General features: G+C 47.6%; 30 non-coding genes across 30 annotated transcripts; all 30 read left to right on the forward strand.

Annotated features, from left to right (window-relative positions):
• The first annotated feature begins 331 nt into the window (after positions 1-331).
• LOC130619772 (U5 spliceosomal RNA) lies at positions 332-452 on the forward strand. Its single transcript, XR_008980510.1, has one exon. It is a non-coding gene; the product is annotated as a U5 spliceosomal RNA (small nuclear RNA).
• Positions 453-999: 547 nt separating this feature from the next.
• Positions 1,000-1,120, forward strand: LOC130619821 (U5 spliceosomal RNA). Its single transcript, XR_008980560.1, has one exon. It is a non-coding gene; the product is annotated as a U5 spliceosomal RNA (small nuclear RNA).
• Positions 1,121-1,668: 548 nt separating this feature from the next.
• On the forward strand, positions 1,669-1,789 carry LOC130619136 (U5 spliceosomal RNA). Its single transcript, XR_008979879.1, has one exon. It is a non-coding gene; the product is annotated as a U5 spliceosomal RNA (small nuclear RNA).
• A 548-nt stretch (positions 1,790-2,337) lies between these two features.
• Positions 2,338-2,458, forward strand: LOC130619137 (U5 spliceosomal RNA). Its single transcript, XR_008979880.1, has one exon. It is a non-coding gene; the product is annotated as a U5 spliceosomal RNA (small nuclear RNA).
• Positions 2,459-3,005: 547 nt separating this feature from the next.
• Positions 3,006-3,125, forward strand: LOC130619902 (U5 spliceosomal RNA). Its single transcript, XR_008980639.1, has one exon. It is a non-coding gene; the product is annotated as a U5 spliceosomal RNA (small nuclear RNA).
• A 549-nt stretch (positions 3,126-3,674) lies between these two features.
• LOC130619975 (U5 spliceosomal RNA) lies at positions 3,675-3,793 on the forward strand. The gene has a single exon (XR_008980710.1). It is a non-coding gene; the product is annotated as a U5 spliceosomal RNA (small nuclear RNA).
• Positions 3,794-4,341: 548 nt separating this feature from the next.
• On the forward strand, positions 4,342-4,462 carry LOC130619138 (U5 spliceosomal RNA). Its single transcript, XR_008979881.1, has one exon. It is a non-coding gene; the product is annotated as a U5 spliceosomal RNA (small nuclear RNA).
• Positions 4,463-5,010: 548 nt separating this feature from the next.
• LOC130619723 (U5 spliceosomal RNA) lies at positions 5,011-5,131 on the forward strand. Its single transcript, XR_008980462.1, has one exon. It is a non-coding gene; the product is annotated as a U5 spliceosomal RNA (small nuclear RNA).
• Positions 5,132-5,679: 548 nt separating this feature from the next.
• Positions 5,680-5,800, forward strand: LOC130618842 (U5 spliceosomal RNA). Its single transcript, XR_008979586.1, has one exon. It is a non-coding gene; the product is annotated as a U5 spliceosomal RNA (small nuclear RNA).
• Positions 5,801-6,347: 547 nt separating this feature from the next.
• Positions 6,348-6,468, forward strand: LOC130619724 (U5 spliceosomal RNA). The gene has a single exon (XR_008980463.1). It is a non-coding gene; the product is annotated as a U5 spliceosomal RNA (small nuclear RNA).
• Positions 6,469-7,016: 548 nt separating this feature from the next.
• LOC130619725 (U5 spliceosomal RNA) lies at positions 7,017-7,137 on the forward strand. Its single transcript, XR_008980464.1, has one exon. It is a non-coding gene; the product is annotated as a U5 spliceosomal RNA (small nuclear RNA).
• A 548-nt stretch (positions 7,138-7,685) lies between these two features.
• On the forward strand, positions 7,686-7,806 carry LOC130619806 (U5 spliceosomal RNA). Its single transcript, XR_008980544.1, has one exon. It is a non-coding gene; the product is annotated as a U5 spliceosomal RNA (small nuclear RNA).
• A 548-nt stretch (positions 7,807-8,354) lies between these two features.
• LOC130619726 (U5 spliceosomal RNA) lies at positions 8,355-8,475 on the forward strand. Its single transcript, XR_008980465.1, has one exon. It is a non-coding gene; the product is annotated as a U5 spliceosomal RNA (small nuclear RNA).
• Positions 8,476-9,023: 548 nt separating this feature from the next.
• Positions 9,024-9,144, forward strand: LOC130619139 (U5 spliceosomal RNA). The gene has a single exon (XR_008979882.1). It is a non-coding gene; the product is annotated as a U5 spliceosomal RNA (small nuclear RNA).
• A 547-nt stretch (positions 9,145-9,691) lies between these two features.
• Positions 9,692-9,812, forward strand: LOC130619728 (U5 spliceosomal RNA). The gene has a single exon (XR_008980466.1). It is a non-coding gene; the product is annotated as a U5 spliceosomal RNA (small nuclear RNA).
• A 548-nt stretch (positions 9,813-10,360) lies between these two features.
• On the forward strand, positions 10,361-10,481 carry LOC130619141 (U5 spliceosomal RNA). Its single transcript, XR_008979883.1, has one exon. It is a non-coding gene; the product is annotated as a U5 spliceosomal RNA (small nuclear RNA).
• A 548-nt stretch (positions 10,482-11,029) lies between these two features.
• Positions 11,030-11,150, forward strand: LOC130619729 (U5 spliceosomal RNA). Its single transcript, XR_008980467.1, has one exon. It is a non-coding gene; the product is annotated as a U5 spliceosomal RNA (small nuclear RNA).
• Positions 11,151-11,698: 548 nt separating this feature from the next.
• LOC130618843 (U5 spliceosomal RNA) lies at positions 11,699-11,819 on the forward strand. Its single transcript, XR_008979587.1, has one exon. It is a non-coding gene; the product is annotated as a U5 spliceosomal RNA (small nuclear RNA).
• Positions 11,820-12,367: 548 nt separating this feature from the next.
• On the forward strand, positions 12,368-12,488 carry LOC130619730 (U5 spliceosomal RNA). Its single transcript, XR_008980468.1, has one exon. It is a non-coding gene; the product is annotated as a U5 spliceosomal RNA (small nuclear RNA).
• A 548-nt stretch (positions 12,489-13,036) lies between these two features.
• On the forward strand, positions 13,037-13,157 carry LOC130619142 (U5 spliceosomal RNA). The gene has a single exon (XR_008979884.1). It is a non-coding gene; the product is annotated as a U5 spliceosomal RNA (small nuclear RNA).
• A 548-nt stretch (positions 13,158-13,705) lies between these two features.
• LOC130619143 (U5 spliceosomal RNA) lies at positions 13,706-13,826 on the forward strand. Its single transcript, XR_008979885.1, has one exon. It is a non-coding gene; the product is annotated as a U5 spliceosomal RNA (small nuclear RNA).
• Positions 13,827-14,376: 550 nt separating this feature from the next.
• Positions 14,377-14,495, forward strand: LOC130619961 (U5 spliceosomal RNA). The gene has a single exon (XR_008980697.1). It is a non-coding gene; the product is annotated as a U5 spliceosomal RNA (small nuclear RNA).
• Positions 14,496-15,042: 547 nt separating this feature from the next.
• On the forward strand, positions 15,043-15,163 carry LOC130619145 (U5 spliceosomal RNA). The gene has a single exon (XR_008979888.1). It is a non-coding gene; the product is annotated as a U5 spliceosomal RNA (small nuclear RNA).
• A 549-nt stretch (positions 15,164-15,712) lies between these two features.
• Positions 15,713-15,831, forward strand: LOC130619962 (U5 spliceosomal RNA). The gene has a single exon (XR_008980698.1). It is a non-coding gene; the product is annotated as a U5 spliceosomal RNA (small nuclear RNA).
• Positions 15,832-16,380: 549 nt separating this feature from the next.
• Positions 16,381-16,501, forward strand: LOC130619753 (U5 spliceosomal RNA). The gene has a single exon (XR_008980491.1). It is a non-coding gene; the product is annotated as a U5 spliceosomal RNA (small nuclear RNA).
• A 551-nt stretch (positions 16,502-17,052) lies between these two features.
• LOC130619963 (U5 spliceosomal RNA) lies at positions 17,053-17,171 on the forward strand. Its single transcript, XR_008980699.1, has one exon. It is a non-coding gene; the product is annotated as a U5 spliceosomal RNA (small nuclear RNA).
• A 547-nt stretch (positions 17,172-17,718) lies between these two features.
• On the forward strand, positions 17,719-17,839 carry LOC130619146 (U5 spliceosomal RNA). The gene has a single exon (XR_008979889.1). It is a non-coding gene; the product is annotated as a U5 spliceosomal RNA (small nuclear RNA).
• Positions 17,840-19,677: 1,838 nt separating this feature from the next.
• On the forward strand, positions 19,678-19,798 carry LOC130619147 (U5 spliceosomal RNA). The gene has a single exon (XR_008979890.1). It is a non-coding gene; the product is annotated as a U5 spliceosomal RNA (small nuclear RNA).
• A 550-nt stretch (positions 19,799-20,348) lies between these two features.
• On the forward strand, positions 20,349-20,467 carry LOC130619982 (U5 spliceosomal RNA). Its single transcript, XR_008980716.1, has one exon. It is a non-coding gene; the product is annotated as a U5 spliceosomal RNA (small nuclear RNA).
• A 548-nt stretch (positions 20,468-21,015) lies between these two features.
• Positions 21,016-21,136, forward strand: LOC130619754 (U5 spliceosomal RNA). The gene has a single exon (XR_008980493.1). It is a non-coding gene; the product is annotated as a U5 spliceosomal RNA (small nuclear RNA).
• Positions 21,137-21,652: the final 516 nt, after the last annotated feature.

The following is a 21,652-nucleotide window of genomic DNA, read 5'->3' on the forward strand; positions in this document are numbered from 1 at the left end:
AATCGGCTCGAGGAAAGAAATAAAGTTCAGAGACAACCAAAGGAGTCGAACTGCAGTAGAAACAAACTAGATGTAACGCAAGCCACTAGTACGACGTATTGCCTACAGGGACCACACTCTCCGAGACAGCGAACGCAACTTCCTAGTGATTCACGCGAACGCACTTAACTAGGTGATGTAGATCAGAAAGGTGAAAGTCCTTGTGTCAAGTCTACACCTCACGATGCAGCACCTTTTAAGCGTCCTCTACGAACGGACACACTGGCAAGCGGCACACCACAAGCAAAGGTTAAGTCGGCTCGAAGGCACAACAGGTCGCGCCGACTTACGACAACTCTGGGATTTCTTCAGTTCACGCACAAATCTTTCGCCTTTTACTAAAGATTTCCGTGGAGAAGGCCAAAACGATGAGTATATAGACGATTTTTCTACTGTCTCGCTTCGGCGGGACGATCACTAGTCTAAATGAAAAAACGTGCAGGAGGCCATACGCGGGCCTATCTCTCATTTCGCTCACAGAGACTTGGTAAGCACGGTCCACTCAATGGCTTTCCAAATGCGAAGAGTGAAGGCCGCAGACGGCAGGGGTTGAGCCAAGGGCCTTTCGGCCGTATCCCGCTCACAAGTTTTTTTTTTTTTTAGCAGAATAATACATACGAGCTAATCAAAATCGGCTTGAGGAAAGAAATAAAGTTCAGAGACAACCAAAGGAGTCGAACTGCAGTAGAAACAAACTAGATGTAACGCAAGCCACTAGTACGACGTATTGCCTACAGGGACCACACTCTCCGAGACAGCGAACGCAACTTCCTAGTGATTCACGCGAACGCACTCAACTAGGTGATGTAGATCAGAAAGGTGAAAGTCCTTGTGTCAAGTCTACACCTCACGATGCAGCACCTTTTAAGCGTCCTCTACGAACGGACACACTGGCAAGCGGCACACCACAAGCAAAGGTTAAGTCGGCTCGAAGGCACAACAGGTCGCGCCGACTTACGACAACTCTGGGCTCTCTTCAGTTCACGCACAAATCTTTCGCCTTTTACTAAAGATTTCCGTGGAGAAGGCCAAAACGATGAGTATATAGACGATTTTTCTACTGTCTCGCTTCGGCGGGACGATCACTAGTCTAAATGAAAAAACGTGCAGGAGGCCATACGCGGGCCTATCTCTCATCTCGCTCACAGAGACTTGGTAAGCACGGTCCACTCAATGGCTTTCCAAATGCGAAGAGTGAAGGCCGCAGACGGCAGGGGTTGAGCCAAGGGCCTTTCGGCCGTATCCCGCTCACAAGTTTTTTTTTTTTTTTAGCAGAATAATACATACGAGCTAATCAAAATCGGCTCGAGGAAAGAAATAAAGTTCAGAGACAACCAAAGGAGTCGAACTGCAGTAGAAACAAACTAGATGTAACGCAAGCCACTAGTACGACGTATTGCCTACAGGGACCACACTCTCCGAGACAGCGAACGCAACTTCCTAGTGATTCACGCGAACGCACTCAACTAGGTGATGTAGATCAGAAAGGTGAAAGTCCTTGTGTCAAGTCTACACCTCACGATGCAGCACCTTTTAAGCGTCCTCTACGAACGGACACACTGGCAAGCGGCACACCACAAGCAAAGGTTAAGTCGGCTCGAAGGCACAACAGGTCGCGCCGACTTACGACAACTCTGGGCTTTCTTCAGTTCACGCACAAATCTTTCGCCTTTTACTAAAGATTTCCGTGGAGAAGGCCAAAACGATGAGTATATAGACGATTTTTCTACTGTCTCGCTTCGGCGGGACGATCACTAGTCTAAATGAAAAAACGTGCAGGAGGCCACAAGCGGGCCTATCTCTCATCTCGCTCACAGAGACTTGGTAAGCACGGTCCACTCAATGGCTTTCCAAATGCGAAGAGTGAAGGCCGCAGACGGCAGGGGTTGAGCCAAGGGCCTTTCGGCCGTATCCCGCTCACAAGTTTTTTTTTTTTTTTAGCAGAATAATACATACGAGCTAATCAAAATCGGCTCGAGGAAAGAAATAAAGTTCAGAGACAACCAAAGGAGTCGAACTGCAGTAGAAACAAACTAGATGTAACGCAAGCCACTAGTACGACGTATTGCCTACAGGGACCACACTCTCCGAGACAGCGAACGCAACTTCCTAGTGATTCACGCGAACGCACTCAACTAGGTGATGTAGATCAGAAAGGTGAAAGTCCTTGTGTCAAGTCTACACCTCACGATGCAGCACCTTTTAAGCGTCCTCTACGAACGGACACACTGGCAAGCGGCACACCACAAGCAAAGGTTAAGTCGGCTCGAAGGCACAACAGGTCGCGCCGACTTACGACAACTCTGGGCTTTCTTCAGTTCACGCACAAATCTTTCGCCTTTTACTAAAGATTTCCGTGGAGAAGGCCAAAACGATGAGTATATAGACGATTTTTCTACTGTCTCGCTTCGGCGGGACGATCACTAGTCTAAATGAAAAAACGTGCAGGAGGCCATGCGCGGGCCTATCTCTCATCTCGCTCACAAAGACTTGGTAAGCACGGTCCACTCAATGGCTTTCCAAATGCGAAGAGTGAAGGCCGCAGACGGCAGGGGTTGAGCCAAGGGCCTTTCGGCCGTATCCCGCTCACAAGTTTTTTTTTTTTTTAGCAGAATAATACATACGAGCTAATCAAAATCGGCTCGAGGAAAGAAATAAAGTTCAGAGACAACCAAAGGAGTCGAACTGCAGTAAAAACAAACTAGATGTAACGCAAGCCACTAGTACGACGTATTGCCTACAGGGACCACACTCTCCGAGACAGCGAACGCAACTTCCTAGTGATTCACGCGAACGCACTCAACTAGGTGATGTAGATCAGAAAGGTGAAAGTCCTTGTGTCAAGTCTACACCTCACGATGCAGCACCTTTTAAGCGTCCTCTACGAACGGACACACTGGCAAGCGGAACACCACAAGCAAAGGTTAAGTCGGCTCGAAGGCACAACAGGTCGCGCCGACTTACGACAACTCTGGGCTTTCTTCAGTTCACGACAAATCTTTCGCCTTTTACTAAAGATTTCCGTGGAGAAGGCCAAAACGATGAGTATATAGACGATTTTTCTACTGTCTCGCTTCGGCGGGACGATCACTAGTCTAAATGAAAAAACGTGCAGGAGGCCATACGCGGGCCTATCTCTCATCTCGCTCACAGAGACTTGGTAAGCACGGTCCACTCAAGGGCTTTCCAAATGCGAAGAGTGAAGGCCGCAGACGGCAGGGGTTGAGCCAAGGGCCTTTCGGCCGTATCCCGCTCACAAGTTTTTTTTTTTTTTAGCAGAATAATACATACGAGCTAATCAAAATCGGCTCGAGGAAAGAAATAAAGTTCAGAGACAACCAAAGGAGTCGAACTGCAGTAGAAACAAACTAGATGTAACGCAAGCCACTAGTACGACGTATTGCCTACAGGGACCACACTCTCCGAGACAGCGAACGCAACTTCCTAGTGATTCACGCGAACGCACTCAACTAGGTGATGTAGATCAGAAAGGTGAAAGTCCTTGTGTCAAGTCTACACCTCACGATGCAGCACCTTTTAAGCGTCCTCTACGAACGGACACACTGGCAAGCGGCACACCACAAGCAAAGGTTAAGTCGGCTCGAAGGCACAACAGGTCGCGCCGACTTACGACAACTCTTTGCTTTCTTCAGTTCACGCACAAATCTTTCGCCTTTTACTAAAGATTTCCGTGGAGAAGGCCAAAACGATGAGTATATAGACGATTTTTCTACTGTCTGGCTTCGGCGGGACGATCACTAGTCTAAATGAAAAAACGTGCAAGAGGCCATACGCGGGCCTATCTCTCATCTCGCTCACAGAGACTTGGTAAGCACGGTCCACTCAATGGCTTTCCAAATGCGAAGAGTGAAGGCCGCAGACGGCAGGGGTTGAGCCAAGGGCCTTTCGGCCGTATCCCGCTCACAAGTTTTTTTTTTTTTTTAGCAGAATAATACATACGAGCTAATCAAAATCGGCTCGAGGAAAGAAATAAAGTTCAGAGACAACCAAAGGAGTCGAACTGCAGTAGAAACAAACTAGATGTAACGCAAGCCACTAGTACGACGTATTGCCTACAGGGACCACACTCTCCGAGACAGCGAACGCAACTTCCTAGTGATTCACGCGAACGCACTCAACTAGGTGATGTAGATCAGAAAGGTGAAAGTCCTTGTGTCAAGTCTACACCTCACGATGCAGCACCTTTTAAGCGTCCTCTACGAACGGACACACTGGCAAGCGGCACACCACAAGCAAAGGTTAAGTCGGCTCGAAGGCACAACAGGTCGCGCCGACTTACGACAACTCTGGGCTTTCTTCAGTTCACGCACAAATCTTTCGCCTTTTACTAAAGATTTCCGTGGAGAAGGCCAAAACGATGAGTATATAGACGATTTTTCTACTGTCTCGCTTCGGCGGGACGATCACTAGTCTAAATGAAAAAACGTGCAGGAGGCCATACGCGGGCCTATCTCTCATCTCGCTCACAGAGACTTGGTAAGCACGGTCCACTCAATGGCTTTCGAAATGCGAAGAGTGAAGGCCGCAGACGGCAGGGGTTGAGCCAAGGGCCTTTCGGCCGTATCCCGCTCACAAGTTTTTTTTTTTTTTTAGCAGAATAATACATACGAGATAATCAAAATCGGCTCGAGGAAAGAAATAAAGTTTAGAGACAACCAAAGGAGTCGAACTGCAGTAGAAACAAACTAAATGTAACGCAAGCCACTAGTACGACGTATTGCCTACAGGGACCACACTCTCCGAGACAGCGAACGCAACTTCCTAGTGATTCACGCGAACGCACTCAACTAGGTGATGTAGATCAGAAAGGTGAAAGTCCTTGTGTCAAGTCTACACCTCACGATGCAGCACCTTTTAAGCGTCCTCTACGAACGGACACACTGGCAAGCGGCACACCACAAGCAAAGGTTAAGTCGGCTCGAAGGCACAACAGGTCGCGCCGACTTACGACAGCTCTGGGCTTTCTTCAGTTCACGCACAAATCTTTTGCCTTTTACTAAAGATTTCCGTGGAGAAGGCCAAAACGATGAGTATATAGACGATTTTTCTACTGTCTCGCTTCGGCGGGACGATCACTAGTCTAAATGAAAAAACGTGCAGGAGGCCATACGCGGGCCTATCTCTCATCTCGCTCACAGAGACTTGGTAAGCACGGTCTACTCAATGGCTTTCCAAATGCGAAGAGTGAAGGCCGCAGACGGCAGGGGTTGAGCCAAGGGCCTTTTGGCCGTATCCCGCTCACAAGTTTTTTTTTTTTTTTAGCAGAATAATACATACGAGCTAATCAAAATCGGCTCGAGGAAAGAAATAAAGTTCAGAGACAACCAAAGGAGTCGAACTGCAGTAGAAACAAACTAGATGTAACGCAAGCCACTAGTACGACGTATTGCCTACAGGGACCACACTCTCCGAGACAGCGAACGCAACTTCCTAGTGATTCACGCGAACGCACTCAACTAGGTGATGTAGATCAGAAAAATGAAAGTCCTTGTGTCAAGTCTACACCTCACGATGCAGCACCTTTTAAGCGTCCTCTACGAACGGACACACTGGCAAGCGGCACACCACAAGCAAAGGTTAAGTCGGCTCGAAGGCACAACAGGTCGCGCCGACTTACGACAACTCTGGGCTTTCTTCAGTTCACGCACAAATCTTTCGCCTTTTACTAAAGATTTCCGTGGAGAAAGCCAAAACGATGAGTATATAGACGATTTTTCTACTGTCTCGCTTCGGCGGGACGATCACTAGTCTAAATGAAAAAACGTGCAGGAGGCCATACGCGGGCCTATCTCTCATCTCGCTCACAGAGACTTGGTAAGCACGGTCCACTCAATGGCTTTCCAAATGCGAAGAGTGAAGGCCGCAGACGGCAGGGGTTGAGCCAAGGGCCTTTCGGCCGTATCCCGCTCACAAGTTTTTTTTTTTTTTAGCAGAATAATACATACGAGCTAATCAAAATCGGCTCGAGGAAAGAAATAAAGTTCAGAGACAACCAAAGGAGTCGAACTGCAGTAGAAACAAACTAAATGTAACGCAAGCCACTAGTACGACGTATTGCCTACAGGGACCACACTCTCCGAGACAGCGAACGCAACTTCCTAGTGATTCACGCGAACGCACTCAACTAGGTGATGTAGATCAGAAAGGTGAAAGTCCTTGTGTCAAGTCTACACCTCACGATGCAGCACCTTTTAAGCGTCCTCTACGAACGGACACACTGGCAAGCGGCACACCACAAGCAAAGGTTAAGTCGGCTCGAAGGCACAACAGGTCGCGCCGACTTACGACAGCTCTGGGCTTTCTTCAGTTCACGCACAAATCTTTTGCCTTTTACTAAAGATTTCCGTGGAGAAGGCCAAAACGATGAGTATATAGACGATTTTTCTACTGTCTCGCTTCGGCGGGACGATCACTAGTCTAAATGAAAAAACGTGCAGGAGGCCATACGCGGGCCTATATCTCATCTCGCTCACAGAGACTTGGTAAGCACGGTCCACTCAATGGCTTTCCAAATGCGAAGAGTGAAGGCCGCAGACGGCAGGGGTTGAGCCAAGGGCCTTTCGGCCGTATCCCGCTCACAAGTTTTTTTTTTTTTTTAGCAGAATAATACATACGAGATAATCAAAATCGGCTCGAGGAAAGAAATAAAGTTTAGAGACAACCAAAGGAGTCGAACTGCAGTAGAAACAAACTAAATGTAACGCAAGCCACTAGTACGACGTATTGCCTACAGGGACCACACTCTCCGAGACAGCGAACGCAACTTCCTAGTGATTCACGCGAACGCACTCAACTAGGTGATGTAGATCAGAATGGTGAAAGTCCTTGTGTCAAGTCTACACCTCACGATGCAGCACCTTTTAAGCGTCCTCTACGAACGGACACACTGGCAAGCGGCACACCACAAGCAAAGGTTAAGTCGGCTCGAAGGCACAACAGGTCGCGCCGACTTACGACAGCTCTGGGCTTTCTTCAGTTCACGCACAAATCTTTTGCCTTTTACTAAAGATTTCCGTGGAGAAGGCCAAAACGATGAGTATATAGACGATTTTTCTACTGTCTCGCTTCGGCGGGACGATCACTAGTCTAAATGAAAAAACGTGCAGGAGGCCATACGCGGGCCTATCTCTCATCTCGCTCACAGAGACTTGGTAAGCACGGTCTACTCAATGGCTTTCCAAATGCGAAGAGTGAAGGCCGCAGACGGCAGGGGTTGAGCCAAGGGCCTTTTGGCCGTATCCCGCTCACAAGTTTTTTTTTTTTTTTAGCAGAATAATACATACGAGCTAATCAAAATCGGCTCGAGGAAGGAAATAAAGTTCAGAGACAACCAAAGGAGTCGAACTGCAGTAGAAACAAACTAGATGTAACGCAAGCCACTAGTACGACGTATTGCCTACAGGGACCACACTCTCCGAGACAGCGAACACAACTTCCTAGTGATTCACGCGAACGCACTCAACTAGGTGATGTAGATCAGAAAAATGAAAGTCCTTGTGTCAAGTCTACACCCCACGATGCAGCACCTTTTAAGCGTCCTCTACGAACGGACACACTGGCAAGCGGCACACCACAAGCAAAGGTTAAGTCGGCTCGAAGGCACAACAGGTCGCGCCGACTTACGACAACTCTGGGCTTTCTTCAGTTCACGCACAAATCTTTCGCCTTTTACTAAAGATTTCCGTGGAGAAAGCCAAAACGATGAGTATATAGACGATTTGTCTACTGTCTCGCTTCGGCGGGACGATCACTAGTCTAAATGAAAAAACGTGCAGGAGGCCATACGCGGGCCTATCTCTCATCTCGCTCACAGAGACTTGGTAAGCACGGTCCACTCAATCGCTTTCCAAATGCGAAGAGTGAAGGCCGCAGACGGCAGGGGTTGAGCCAAGGGCCTTTCGGCCGTATCCCGCTCACAAGTTTTTTTTTTTTTTTAGCAGAATAATACATACGAGCTAATCAAAATCGGCTCGAGGAAAGAAATAAAGTTTAGAGACAACCAAAGGAGTCGAACTGCAGTAGAAACAAACTAAATGTAACGCAAGCCACTAGTACGACGTATTGCCTACAGGGACCACACTCTCCGAGACAGCGAACGCAACTTCCTAGTGATTCACGCGAACGCACTCAACTAGGTGATGTAGATCAGAAAGGTGAAAGTCCTTGTGTCAAGTCTACACCTCACGATGCAGCACCTTTTAAGCGTCCTCTACGAACGGACACACTGGCAAGCGGCACACCACAAGCAAAGGTTAAGTCGGCTCGAAGGCACAACAGGTCGCGCCGACTTACGACAGCTCTGGGCTTTCTTCAGTTCACGCACAAATCTTTTGCCTTTTACTAAAGATTTCCGTGGAGAAGGCCAAAACGATGAGTATATAGACGATTTTTCTACTGTCTCGCTTCGGCGGGACGATCACTAGTCTAAATGAAAAAACGTGCAGGAGGCCATACGCGGGCCTATATCTCATCTCGCTCACAGAGACTTGATAAGCACGGTCCACTCAATGGCTTTCCAAATGCGAAGAGTGAAGGCCGCAGACGGCAGGGGTTGAGCCAAGGGCCTTTCGGCCGTATCCCGCTCACAAGTTTTTTTTTTTTTTTAGCAGAATAATACATACGAGCTAATCAAAATCGGCTCGAGGAAAGAAATAAAGTTCAGAGACAACCAAAGGAGTCGAACTGCAGTAGAAACAAACTAGATGTAACGCAAGCCACTAGTACGACGTATTGCCTACAGGGACCACACTCTCCGAGACAGCGAACGCAACTTCCTAGTGATTCACGCGAACGCACTCAACTAGGTGATGTAGATCAGAAAGGTGAAAGTCCTTGTGTCAAGTCTACACCTCACGATGCAGCACCTTTTAAGCGTCCTCTACGAACGGACACACTGGCAAGCGGCACACCACAAGCAAAGGTTAAGTCGGCTCGAAGGCACAACAGGTCGCGCCGACTTACGACAACTCTGGGCTTTCTTCAGTTCACGCACAAATCTTTCGCCTTTTACTAAAGATTTCCGTGGAGAAGGCCAAAACGATGAGTATATAGACGATTTTTCTACTGTCTCGCTTCGGCGGGACGATCACTAGTCTAAATGAAAAAACGTGCAGGAGGCCATACGCGGGCCTATCTCTCATCTCGCTCACAGAGACTTGGTAAGCACGGTCCACTCAATGGCTTTCCAAATGCGAAGAGTGAAGGCCGCAGACGGCAGGGGTTGAGCCAAGGGCCTTTCGGCCGTATCCCGCTCACAAGTTTTTTTTTTTTTTAGCAGAATAATACATACGAGCTAATCAAAATCGGCTCGAGGAAAGAAATAAAGTTTAGAGACAACCAAAGGAGTCGAACTGCAGTAGAAACAAACTAAATGTAACGCAAGCCACTAGTACGACGTATTGCCTACAGGGACCACACTCTCCGAGACAGCGAACGCAACTTCCTAGTGATTCACGCGAACGCACTCAACTAGGTGATGTAGATCAGAAAGGTGAAAGTCCTTGTGTCAAGTCTACACCTCACGATGCAGCACCTTTTAAGCGTCCTCTACGAACGGACACACTGGCAAGCGGCACACCACAAGCAAAGGTTAAGTCGGCTCGAAGGCACAACAGGTCGCGCCGACTTACGACAGCTCTGGGCTTTCTTCAGTTCACGCACAAATCTTTTGCCTTTTACTAAAGATTTCCGTGGAGAAGGCCAAAACGATGAGTATATAGACGATTTTTCTACTGTCTCGCTTCGGCGGGACGATCACTAGTCTAAATGAAAAAACGTGCAGGAGGCCATACGCGGGCCTATATCTCATCTCGCTCACAGAGACTTGGTAAGCACGGTCCACTCAATGGCTTTCCAAATGCGAAGAGTGAAGGCCGCAGACGGCAGGGGTTGAGCCAAGGGCCTTTCGGCCGTATCCCGCTCACAAGTTTTTTTTTTTTTTTAGCAGAATAATACATACGAGCTAATCAAAATCGGCTCGAGGAAAGAAATAAAGTTCAGAGACAACCAAAGGAGTCGAACTGCAGTAGAAACAAACTAGATGTAACGCAAGCCACTAGTACGACGTATTGCCTACAGGGACCACACTCTCCGAGACAGCGAACGCAACTTCCTAGTGATTCACGCGAACGCACTCAACTAGGTGATGTAGATCAGAAAGGTGAAAGTCCTTGTGTCAAGTCTACACCTCACGATGCAGCACCTTTTAAGCGTCCTCTACGAACGGACACACTGGCAAGCGGCACACCACAAGCAAAGGTTAAGTCGGCTCGAAGGCACAACAGGTCGCGCCGACTTACGACAACTCTGGGCTTTCTTCAGTTCACGCACAAATCTTTCGCCTTTTACTAAAGATTTCCGTGGAGAAGGCCAAAACGATGAGTATATAGACGATTTTTCTACTGTCTCGCTTCGGCGGGACGATCACTAGTCTAAATGAAAAAACGTGCAGGAGGCCATACGCGGGCCTATCTCTCATCTCGCTCACAGAGACTTGGTAAGCACGGTCCACTCAATGGCTTTCCAAATGCGAAGAGTGAAGGCCGCAGACGGCAGGGGTTGAGCCAAGGGCCTTTCGGCCGTATCCCGCTCACAAGTTTTTTTTTTTTTTTAGCAGAATAATACATACGAGCTAATCAAAATCGGCTCGAGGAAAGAAATAAAGTTTAGAGACAACCAAAGGAGTCGAACTGCAGTAGAAACAAACTAAATGTAACGCAAGCCACTAGTACGACGTATTGCCTACAGGGACCACACTCTCCGAGACAGCGAACGCAACTTCCTAGTGATTCACGCGAACGCACTCAACTAGGTGATGTAGATCAGAAAGGTGAAAGTCCTTGTGTCAAGTCTACACCTCACGATGCAGCACCTTTTAAGCGTCCTCTACGAACGGACACACTGGCAAGCGGCACACCACAAGCAAAGGTTAAGTCGGCTCGAAGGCACAACAGGTCGCGCCGACTTACGACAGCTCTGGGCTTTCTTCAGTTCACGCACAAATCTTTTGCCTTTTACTAAAGATTTCCGTGGAGAAGGCCAAAACGATGAGTATATAGACGATTTTTCTACTGTCTCGCTTCGGCGGGACGATCACTAGTCTAAATGAAAAAACGTGCAGGAGGCCATACGCGGGCCTATCTCTCATCTCGCTCACAGAGACTTGGTAAGCACGGTCTACTCAATGGCTTTCCAAATGCGAAGAGTGAAGGCCGCAGACGGCAGGGGTTGAGCCAAGGGCCTTTTGGCCGTATCCCGCTCACAAGTTTTTTTTTTTTTTTAGCAGAATAATACATACGAGCTAATCAAAATCGGCTCGAGGAAAGAAATAAAGTTCAGAGACAACCAAAGGAGTCGAACTGCAGTAGAAACAAACTAGATGTAACGCAAGCCACTAGTACGACGTATTGCCTACAGGGACCACACTCTCCGAGACAGCGAACGCAACTTCCTAGTGATTCACGCGAACGCACTCAACTAGGTGATGTAGATCAGAAAGGTGAAAGTCCTTGTGTCAAGTCTACACCTCACGATGCAGCACCTTTTAAGCGTCCTCTACGAACGGACACACTGGCAAGCGGCACACCACAAGCAAAGGTTAAGTCGGCTCGAAGGCACAACAGGTCGCGCCGACTTACGACAACTCTGGGCTTTCTTCAGTTCACGCACAAATCTTTCGCCTTTTACTAAAGATTTCCGTGGAGAAAGCCAAAACGATGAGTATATAGACGATTTTTCTACTGTCTCGCTTCGGCGGGACGATCACTAGTCTAAATGAAAAAACGTGCAGGAGGCCATACGCGGGCCTATCTCTCATCTCGCTCACAGAGACTTGGTAAGCACGGTCCACTCAATGGCTTTCCAAATGCGAAGAGTGAAGGCCGCAGACGGCAGGGGTTGAGCCAAGGGCCTTTCGGCCGTATCCCGCTCACAAGTTTTTTTTTTTTTTTAGCAGAATAATACATACGAGCTAATCAAAATCGGCTCGAGGAAAGAAATAAAGTTTAGAGACAACCAAAGGAGTCGAACTGCAGTAGAAACAAACTAAATGTAACGCAAGCCACTAGTACGACGTATTGCCTACAGGGACCACACTCTCCGAGACAGCGAACGCAACTTCCTAGTGATTCACGCGAACGCACTCAACTAGGTGATGTAGATCAGAAAGGTGAAAGTCCTTGTGTCAAGTCTACACCTCACGATGCAGCACCTTTTAAGCGTCCTCTACGAACGGACACACTGGCAAGCGGCACACCACAAGCAAAGGTTAAGTCGGCTCGAAGGCACAACAGGTCGCGCCGACTTACGACAGCTCTGGGCTTTCTTCAGTTCACGCACAAATCTTTTGCCTTTTACTAAAGATTTCCGTGGAGAAGGCCAAAACGATGAGTATATAGACGATTTTTCTACTGTCTCGCTTCGGCGGGACGATCACTAGTCTAAATGAAAAAACGTGCAGGAGGCCATACGCGGGCCTATATCTCATCTCGCTCACAGAGACTTGGTAAGCACGGTCCACTCAATGGCTTTCCAAATGCGAAGAGTGAAGGCCGCAGACGGCAGGGGTTGAGCCAAGGGCCTTTCGGCCGTATCCCGCTCCCAATTTTTTTTTTTTTTTTAGCAGAATAATACATACGAGCTAATCAAAATCGGCTCGAGGAAAGAAATAAAGTTCAGAGACAACCAAAGGAGTCGAACTGCAGTAGAAACAAACTAGATGTAACGCAAGCCACTAGTACGACGTATTGCCTACAGGGACCACACTCTCCGAGACAGCGAACGCAACTTCCTAGTGATTCACGCGAACGCACTCAACTAGGTGATGTAGATCAGAAAGGTGAAAGTCCTTGTGTCAAGTCTACACCTCACGATGCAGCACCTTTTAAGCGTCCTCTACGAACGGACACACTGGCAAGCGGCACACCACAAGCAAAGGTTAAGTCGGCTCGAAGGCACAACAGGTCGCGCCGACTTACGACAACTCTGGGCTTTCTTCAGTTCACGCACAAATCTTTCGCCTTTTACTAAAGATTTCCGTGGAGAAGGCCAAAACGATGAGTATATAGACGATTTTTCTACTGTCTCGCTTCGGCGGGACGATCACTAGTCTAAATGAAAAAACGTGCAGGAGGCCATACGCGGGCCTATCTCTCATCTCGCTCACAGAGACTTGGTAAGCACGGTCCACTCAATGGCTTTCCAAATGCGAAGAGTGAAGGCCGCAGACGGCAGGGGTTGAGCCAAGGGCCTTTCGGCCGTATCCGGCTCACAAGTTTTTTTTTTTTTTTAGCAGAATAATACATACGAGCTAATCAAAATCGGCTCGAGGAAAGAAATAAAGTTCAGAGACAACCAAAGGAGTCGAACTGCAGTAGAAACAAACTAGATGTAACGCAAGCCACTAGTACGACGTATTGCCTACAGGGACCACACTCTCCGAGACAGCGAACGCAACTTCCTAGTGATTCACGCGAACGCACTCAACTAGGTGATGTAGATCAGAAAGGTGAAAGTCCTTGTGTCAAGTCTACACCTCACGATGCAGCACCTTTTAAGCGTCCTCTACGAACGGACACACTGGCAAGCGGCACACCACAAGCAAAGGTTAAGTCGGCTCGAAGGCACAACAGGTCGCGCCGACTTACGACAACTCTGGGCTTTCTTCAGTTCACGCACAAATCTTTCGCCTTTTACTAAAGATTTCCGTGGAGAAGGCCAAAACGATGAGTATATAGACGATTTTTCTACTGTCTCGCTTCGGCGGGACGATCACTAGTCTAAATGAAAAAACGTGCAGGAGGCCATACGCGGGCCTATCTCTCATCTCGCTCACAGAGACTTGGTAAGCACGGTCCACTCAATGGCTTTCCAAATGCGAAGAGTGAAGGCCGCAGACGGCAGGGGTTGAGCCAAGGGCCTTTCGGCCGTATCCCGCTCACAAGTTTTTTTTTTTTTTTAGCAGAATAATACATACGAGCTAATCAAAATCGGCTCGAGGAAAGAAATAAAGTTCAGAGACAACCAAAGGAGTCGAACTGCAGTAGAAACAAACTAGATGTAACGCAAGCCACTAGTACGACGTATTGCCTACAGGGACCACACTCTCCGAGACAGCGAACGCAACTTCCTAGTGATTCACGCGAACGCACTCAACAAGGTGATGTAGATCAGAAAGGTGAAAGTCCTTGTGTCAAGTCTACACCTCACGATGCAGCACCTTTTAAGCGTCGTCTACGAACGGACACACTGGCAAGCGGCACACCACAAGCAAAGGTTAAGTCGGCTCGAAGGCACAACAGTTCGCGCCGACTTACGACAACTCTTTGCTTTCTTCAGTTCACGCACAAATCTTTCGCCTTTTACTAAAGATTTCCGTGGAGAAGGCCAAAACGATGAGTATATAGACGATTTTTCTACTGTCTCGCTTCGGCGGGACGATCACTAGTCTAAATGAAAAAACGTGCAGGAGGCCATACGCGGGCCTATCTCTCATCTCGCTCACAGAGACTTGGTAAGCACGGTCCACTCAATGGCTTTCCAAATGCGAAGAGTGAAGGCCGCAGACGGCAGGGGTTGAGCCAAGGGCCTTTCGGCCGTATCCCGCTCACAAGTTTTTTTTTTTTTTAGCAGAATAATACATACGAGCTAATCAAAATCGGCTCGAGGAAAGAAATAAAGTTCAGAGACAACCAAAGGAGTCGAACTGCAGTAGAAACAAACTAGATGTAACGCAAGCCACTAGTACGACGTAATGCCTACAGGGACCACACTCTCCGAGACAGCGAACGCAACTTCCTAGTGATTCACGCGAACGCACTCAACTAGGTGATGTAGATCAGAAAGGTGAAAGTCCTTGTGTCAAGTCTACACCTCACGATGCAGCACCTTTTAAGCGTCCTCTACGAACGGACACACTGGCAAGCGGCACACCACAAGCAAAGGTTAAGTCGGCTCGAAGGCACAACAGGTCGCGCCGACTTACGACAACTCTGGGCTTTCTTCAGTTCACGCACAAATCTTTCGCCTTTTACTAAAGATTTCCGTGGAGAAGGCCAAAACGATGAGTATATAGACGATTTTTCTACTGTCTCGCTTCGGCGGGACGATCACTAGTCTAAATGAAAAAACGTGCAGGAGGCCATACGCGGGCCTATCTCTCATCTCGCTCACAGAGACTTGGTAAGCACGGTCCACTCAATGGCTTTCCAAATGCGAAGAGTGAAGGCCGCAGACGGCAGGGGTTGAGCCAAGGGCCTTTCGGCCGTATCCCGCTCACAAGTTTTTTTTTTTTTTAGCAGAATAATACATACGAGCTAATCAAAATCGGCTCGAGGAAAGAAATAAAGTTCAGAGACAACCAAAGGAGTCGAACTGCAGTAGAAACAAACTAGATGTAACGCAAGCCACTAGTACGACGTATTGCCTACAGGGACCACACTCTCCGAGACAGCGAACGCAACTTCCTAGTGATTCACGCGAACGCACTCAACTAGGTGATGTAGATCAGAAAGGTGAAAGTCCTTGTGTCAAGTCTACACCTCACGATGCAGCACCTTTTAAGCGTCCTCTACGAACGGACACACTGGCAAGCGGCACACCACAAGCAAAGGTTAAGTCGGCTCGAAGGCACAACAGGTCGCGCCGACTTACGACAACTCTTTGCTTTCTTCAGTTCACGCACAAATCTTTCGCCTTTTACTAAAGATTTCCGTGGAGAAGGCCAAAACGATGAGTATATAGACGATTTTTCTACTGTCTCGCTTCGGCGGGACGATCACTAGTCTAAATGAAAAAACGTGCAAGAGGCCATACGCGGGCCTATCTCTCATCTCGCTCACAGAGACTTGGTAAGCACGGTCCACTCAATGGCTTTCCAAATGCGAAGAGTGAAGGCCGCAGACGGCAGGGGTTGAGCCAAGGGCCTTTCGGCCGTATCCCGCTCACAAGTTTTTTTTTTTTTTTTAGCAGAATAATACATACGAGCTAATCAAAATCGGCTCGAGGAAAGAAATAAAGTTCAGAGACAACCAAAGGAGTCGAACTGCAGTAGAAACAAACTAGATGTAACGCAAGCCACTAGTACGACGTATTGCCTACAGGGACCACACTCTCCGAGACAGCGAACGCAACTTCCTAGTGATTCACGCGAACGCACTCAACTAGGTGATGTAGATCAGAAAGGTGAAAGTCCTTGTGTCAAGTCTACACCTCACGATGCAGCACCTTTTAAGCGTCCTCTACGAACGGACACACTGGCAAGCGGCACACCACAAGCAAAGGTTAAGTCGGCTCGAAGGCACAACAGGTCGCGCCGACTTACGACAACTCTGGGCTTTCTTCAGTTCACGCACAAATCTTTCGCCTTTTACAAAAGATTTCCGTGGAGAAGGCCAAAACGATGAGTATATAGACGATTTTTCTACTGTCTCGCTTCGGCGGGACGATCACTAGTCTAAATGAAAAAACGTGCAAGAGGCCATACGCCGCCCTATCTCTCATCTCGCTCACAGAGACTTGGTAAGCACGGTCCACTCAATGGCTTTCCAAATGCGAAGAGTGAAGGCCGCAGACGGCAGGGGTTGAGCCAAGGGCCTTTCGGCCGTATCCCGCTCACAAGTTTTTTTTTTTTTTTTAGCAGAATAATACATACGAGCTAATCAAAATCGGCTCGAGGAAAGAAATAAAGTTCAGAGACAATCAAAGGAGTCGAACTGCAGTAGAAACAAACTAGATGTAACGCAAGCCACTAGTACGACGTATTGCCTACAGGGACCACACTCTCCGAGACAGCGAACGCAACTTCCTAGTGATTCACGCGAACGCACTCAACAAGGTGATGTAGATCAGAAAGGTGAAAGTCCTTGTGTCAAGTCTACACCTCACGATGCAGCACCTTTTAAGCGTCCTCTACGAACGGACACACTGGCAAGCGGCACACCACAAGCAAAGGTTAAGTCGGCTCGAAGGCACAACAGTTCGCGCCGACTTACGACAACTCTTTGCTTTCTTCAGTTCACGCACAAATCTTTCGCCTTTTACTAAAGATTTCCGTGGAGAAGGCCAAAACGATGAGTATATAGACGATTTTTCTACTGTCTCGCTTCGGCGGGACGATCACTAGTCTAAATGAAAAAACGTGCAGGAGGCCATACGCGGGCCTATCTCTCATCTCGCTCACAGAGACTTGGTAAGCACGGTCCACTCAATGGCTTTCCAAATGCGAAGAGTGAAGGCCGCAGACGGCAGGGGTTGAGCCAAGGGCCTTTCGGCCGTATCCCGCTCACAAGTTTTTTTTTTTTTTAGCAGAATAATACATACGAGCTAATCAAAATCGGCTCGAGGAAAGAAATAAAGTTCAGAGACAACCAAAGGAGTCGAACTGCAGTAGAAACAAACTAGATGTAACGCAAGCCACTAGTACGACGTAATGCCTACAGGGACCACACTCTCCGAGACAGCGAACGCAACTTCCTAGTGATTCACGCGAACGCACTCAACTAGGTGATGTAGATCAGAAAGGTGAAAGTCCTTGTGTCAAGTCTACACCTCACGATGCAGCACCTTTTAAGCGTCCTCTACGAACGGACACACTGGCAAGCGGCACACCACAAGCAAAGGTTAAGTCGGCTCGAAGGCACAACAGGTCGCGCCGACTTACGACAACTCTGGGCTTTCTTCAGTTCACGCACAAATCTTTCGCCTTTTACTAAAGATTTCCGTGGAGAAGGCCAAAACGATGAGTATATAGACGATTTTTCTACTGTCTCGCTTCGGCGGGACGATCACTAGTCTAAATGAAAAAACGTGCAGGAGGCCATACGCGGGCCTATCTCTCATCTCGCTCACAGAGACTTGGTAAGCACGGTCCACTCAATGGCTTTCCAAATGCGAAGAGTGAAGGCCGCAGACGGCAGGGGTTGAGCCAAGGGCCTTTCGGCCGTATCCCGCTCACAAGTTTTTTTTTTTTTTTAGCAGAATAATACATACGAGTTACTGTGGAAAGTTTATCATTTCTTGAACATGATAGTTTAGTAGGCGACGTTTCGGGAGATCCTTCTCCCATCATCGGGCAAAGTAAAATGATGTTGCGCATGTATTTATAAAATTGCAGAGGATCGAAATTCATAAAAATTAACCAATCAGAAACGAGCTGATAATTACAGTTAATTACGGTAATTAACATTTTCGGACCTGGATGTAGGTAACTACTTCTTCTGTAGGGCTGGTAACCAAATCTCAGGAAGTTGATACGAGATGCTGTTTATGTGTTTGTTACGTTCTACACTGTTGATGGTTTCTTTAATCTTCCTGGCCGTTGTTCTGGATTCTCTGTCAATGATTTTCTTCTCATCCCAATTAAACTGATGACTTCTGCTCCAGCTGTGGTCCGCAATTTCGTTTTTCTTCACATATCCGTTTCTCACTGCGCGCATATGTTCTTGTACTCGTTGCTTAAACTTTCTTTTTGTTTCGCCTATATACACTGCATCACAATCTTTACACGGGATTTCGTAAACAACATTGTTTTGCTCTTCCAGGTTTATTTTGTCTTTTGGTTTAGACAAAGTGCTTCTTAGGGTGTCTTTAGAGGTAAGAATGCATTTGATCTTGTGTTGCCTTAAAACTCGACGAAGGATCTCGCTGGTACCTGGTACGAAGGGTAGGAATGCTGATGCGATAAATTCCTCTGATGTTTCCTTGTTGTCTCCGTTGCATCTTCTCTTCATTTTATTTTCTACTTGCGTGATGACTTTATGACTGTATCCATTTGTGATTAATGCATTTCTTACACGTCGAATTTCTATTTTCCTCTCCTGTTTGTCACTGACTACACTGTTGGCACGATTCAGTAATGAAGATATGACACTTTCTTTGCAAGATTTCTGATGGTTTGATTCGAAGTTAAGGTACTGGTCAGTGTGTGTTGGTTTACGATGTGTAGAACGTAACAAACACATAAACAGCATCTCGTATCAACTTCCTGAGATTTGGTTACCAGCCCTACAGAAGAAGTAGTTACCTACATCCAGGTCCGAAAATGTTAATTACCGTAATTAACTGTAATTATCAGCTCGTTTCTGATTGGTTAATTTTTATGAATTTCGATCCTCTGCAATTTTATAAATACATGCGCAACATCATTTTACTTTGCCCGATGATGGGAGAAGGATCTCCCGAAACGTCGCCTACTAAACTATCATGTTCAAGAAATGATAAACTTTCCACAGTAATATGAATACTGAACAGACAAACCGAAATAATATCTTCAATACATACGAGCTAATCAAAATCGGCTCGAGGAAAGAAATAAAGTTCAGAGACAACCAAAGGAGTCGAACTGCAGTAGAAACAAACTAGATGTAACGCAAGCCACTAGTACGACGTATTGCCTACAGGGACCACACTCTCCGAGACAGCGAACGCAACTTCCTAGTGATTCACGCGAACGCACTCAACTAGGTGATGTAGATCAGAAAGGTGAAAGTCCTTGTGTCAAGTCTACACCTCACGATGCAGCACCTTTTAAGCGTCCTCTACGAACGGACACACTGGCAAGCGGCACACCACAAGCAAAGGTTAAGTCGGCTCGAAGGCACAACAGGTCGCGCCGACTTACGACAACTCTGGGCTTTCTTCAGTTCACGCACAAATCTTTCGCCTTTTACTAAAGATTTCCGTGGAGAAGGCCAAAACGATGAGTATATAGACGATTTTTCTACTGTCTCGCTTCGGCGGGACGATCACTAGTCTAAATGAAAAAACGTGCAGGAGGCCATACGCGGGCCTATCTCTCATCTCGCTCACAGAGACTTGGTAAGCACGGTCCACTCAATGGCTTTCCAAATGCGAAGAGTGAAGGCCGCAGACGGCAGGGGTTGAGCCAAGGGCCTTTCGGCCGTATCCCGCTCACAAGTTTTTTTTTTTTTTTAGCAGAATAATACATACGAGCTAATCAAAATCGGCTCGAGGAAAGAAATAAAGTTCAGAGACAACCAAAGGAGTCGAACTGCAGTAGAAACAAACTAGATGTAACGCAAGCCACTAGTACGACGTATTGCCTACAGGGACCACACTCTCCGAGACAGCGAACGCAACTTCCTAGTGATTCACGCGAACGCATTCAACTAGGTGATGTAGATCAGAAAGGTGAAAGTCCTTGTGTCAAGTCTACACCTCACGATGCAGCACCTTTTAAGCGTCCTCTACGAACGGACACACTGGCAAGCGGCACACCACAAGCAAAGGTTAAGTCGGCTCGAAGGCACAACAGGTCGCGCCGACTTACGACAACTCTTTGCTTTCTTCAGTTCACGCACAAATCTTTCGCCTTTTAATAAAGATTTCCGTGGAGAAGGCCAAAACGATGAGTATATAGACGATTTTTCTACTGTCTCGCTTCGGCGGGACGATCACTAGTCTAAATGAAAAAACGTGCAAGAGGCCATACGCGGGCCTATCTCTCATCTCGCTCACAGAGACTTGGTAAGCACGGTCCACTCAATGGCTTTCCAAATGCGAAGAGTGAAGGCCGCAGACGGCAGGGGTTGAGCCAAGGGCCTTTCGGCCGTATCCCGCTCACAAGTTTTTTTTTTTTTTTAGCAGAATAATACATACGAGCTAATCAAAGTCGGCTCGAGGAAAGAAATAAAGTTCAGAGACAACCAAAGGAGTCGAACTGCAGTAGAAACAAACTAGATGTAACGCAAGCCACTAGTACGACGTATTGCCTACAGGGACCACACTCTCCGAGACAGCGAACGCAACTTCCTAGTGATTCACGCGAACGCACTCAACTAGGTGATGTAGATCAGAAAGGTGAAAGTCCTTGTGTCAAGTCTACACCTCACGATGCAGCACCTTTTAAGCGTCTTCTACGAACGGACACACTGGCAAGCGGCACACCACAAGCAAAGGTTAAGTCGGCTCGAAGGCACAACAGGTCGCGCCGACTTACGACAACTCTGGGCTTTCTTCAGTTCACGCACAAATCTTTCGCCTTTTACAAAAGATTTCCGTGGAGAAGGCCAAAACGATGAGTATATAGACGATTTTTCTACTGTCTCGCTTCGGCGGGACGATCACTAGTCTAAATGAAAAAACGTGCAGGAGGCCATACGCGGGCCTATCTCTCATCTCGCTCACAGAGACTTGGTAAGCACGGTCCACTCAATGGCTTTCCAAATGCGAAGAGTGAAGGCCGCAGACGGCAGGGGTTGAGCCAAGGGCCTTTCGGCCGTATCCCGCTCACAAGTTTTTTTTTTTTTTAGCAGAATAATACATACGAGCTAATCAAAATCGGCTCGAGGAAAGAAATAAAGTTCAGAGACAACCAAAGGAGTCGAACTGCAGTAGAAACAAACTAGATGTAACGCAAGCCACTAGTACGACGTATTGCCTACAGGGACCACACTCTCCGAGACAGCGAACGCAACTTCCTAGTGATTCACGCGAACGCACTCAACTAGGTGATGTAGATCAGAGAGGTGAAAGTCCTTGTGTCAAGTCTACACCTCACGATGCAGCACCTTTTAAGCGTCCTCTACGAACGGACACACTGGCAAGCGGCACACCACAAGCAAAGGTTAAGTCGGCT

Source organism: Hydractinia symbiolongicarpus, chromosome 11, assembly GCF_029227915.1.
Source record: "Hydractinia symbiolongicarpus strain clone_291-10 chromosome 11, HSymV2.1, whole genome shotgun sequence".
Classification (NCBI taxonomy): Eukaryota; Metazoa; Cnidaria; class Hydrozoa; order Anthoathecata; family Hydractiniidae; genus Hydractinia; species Hydractinia symbiolongicarpus.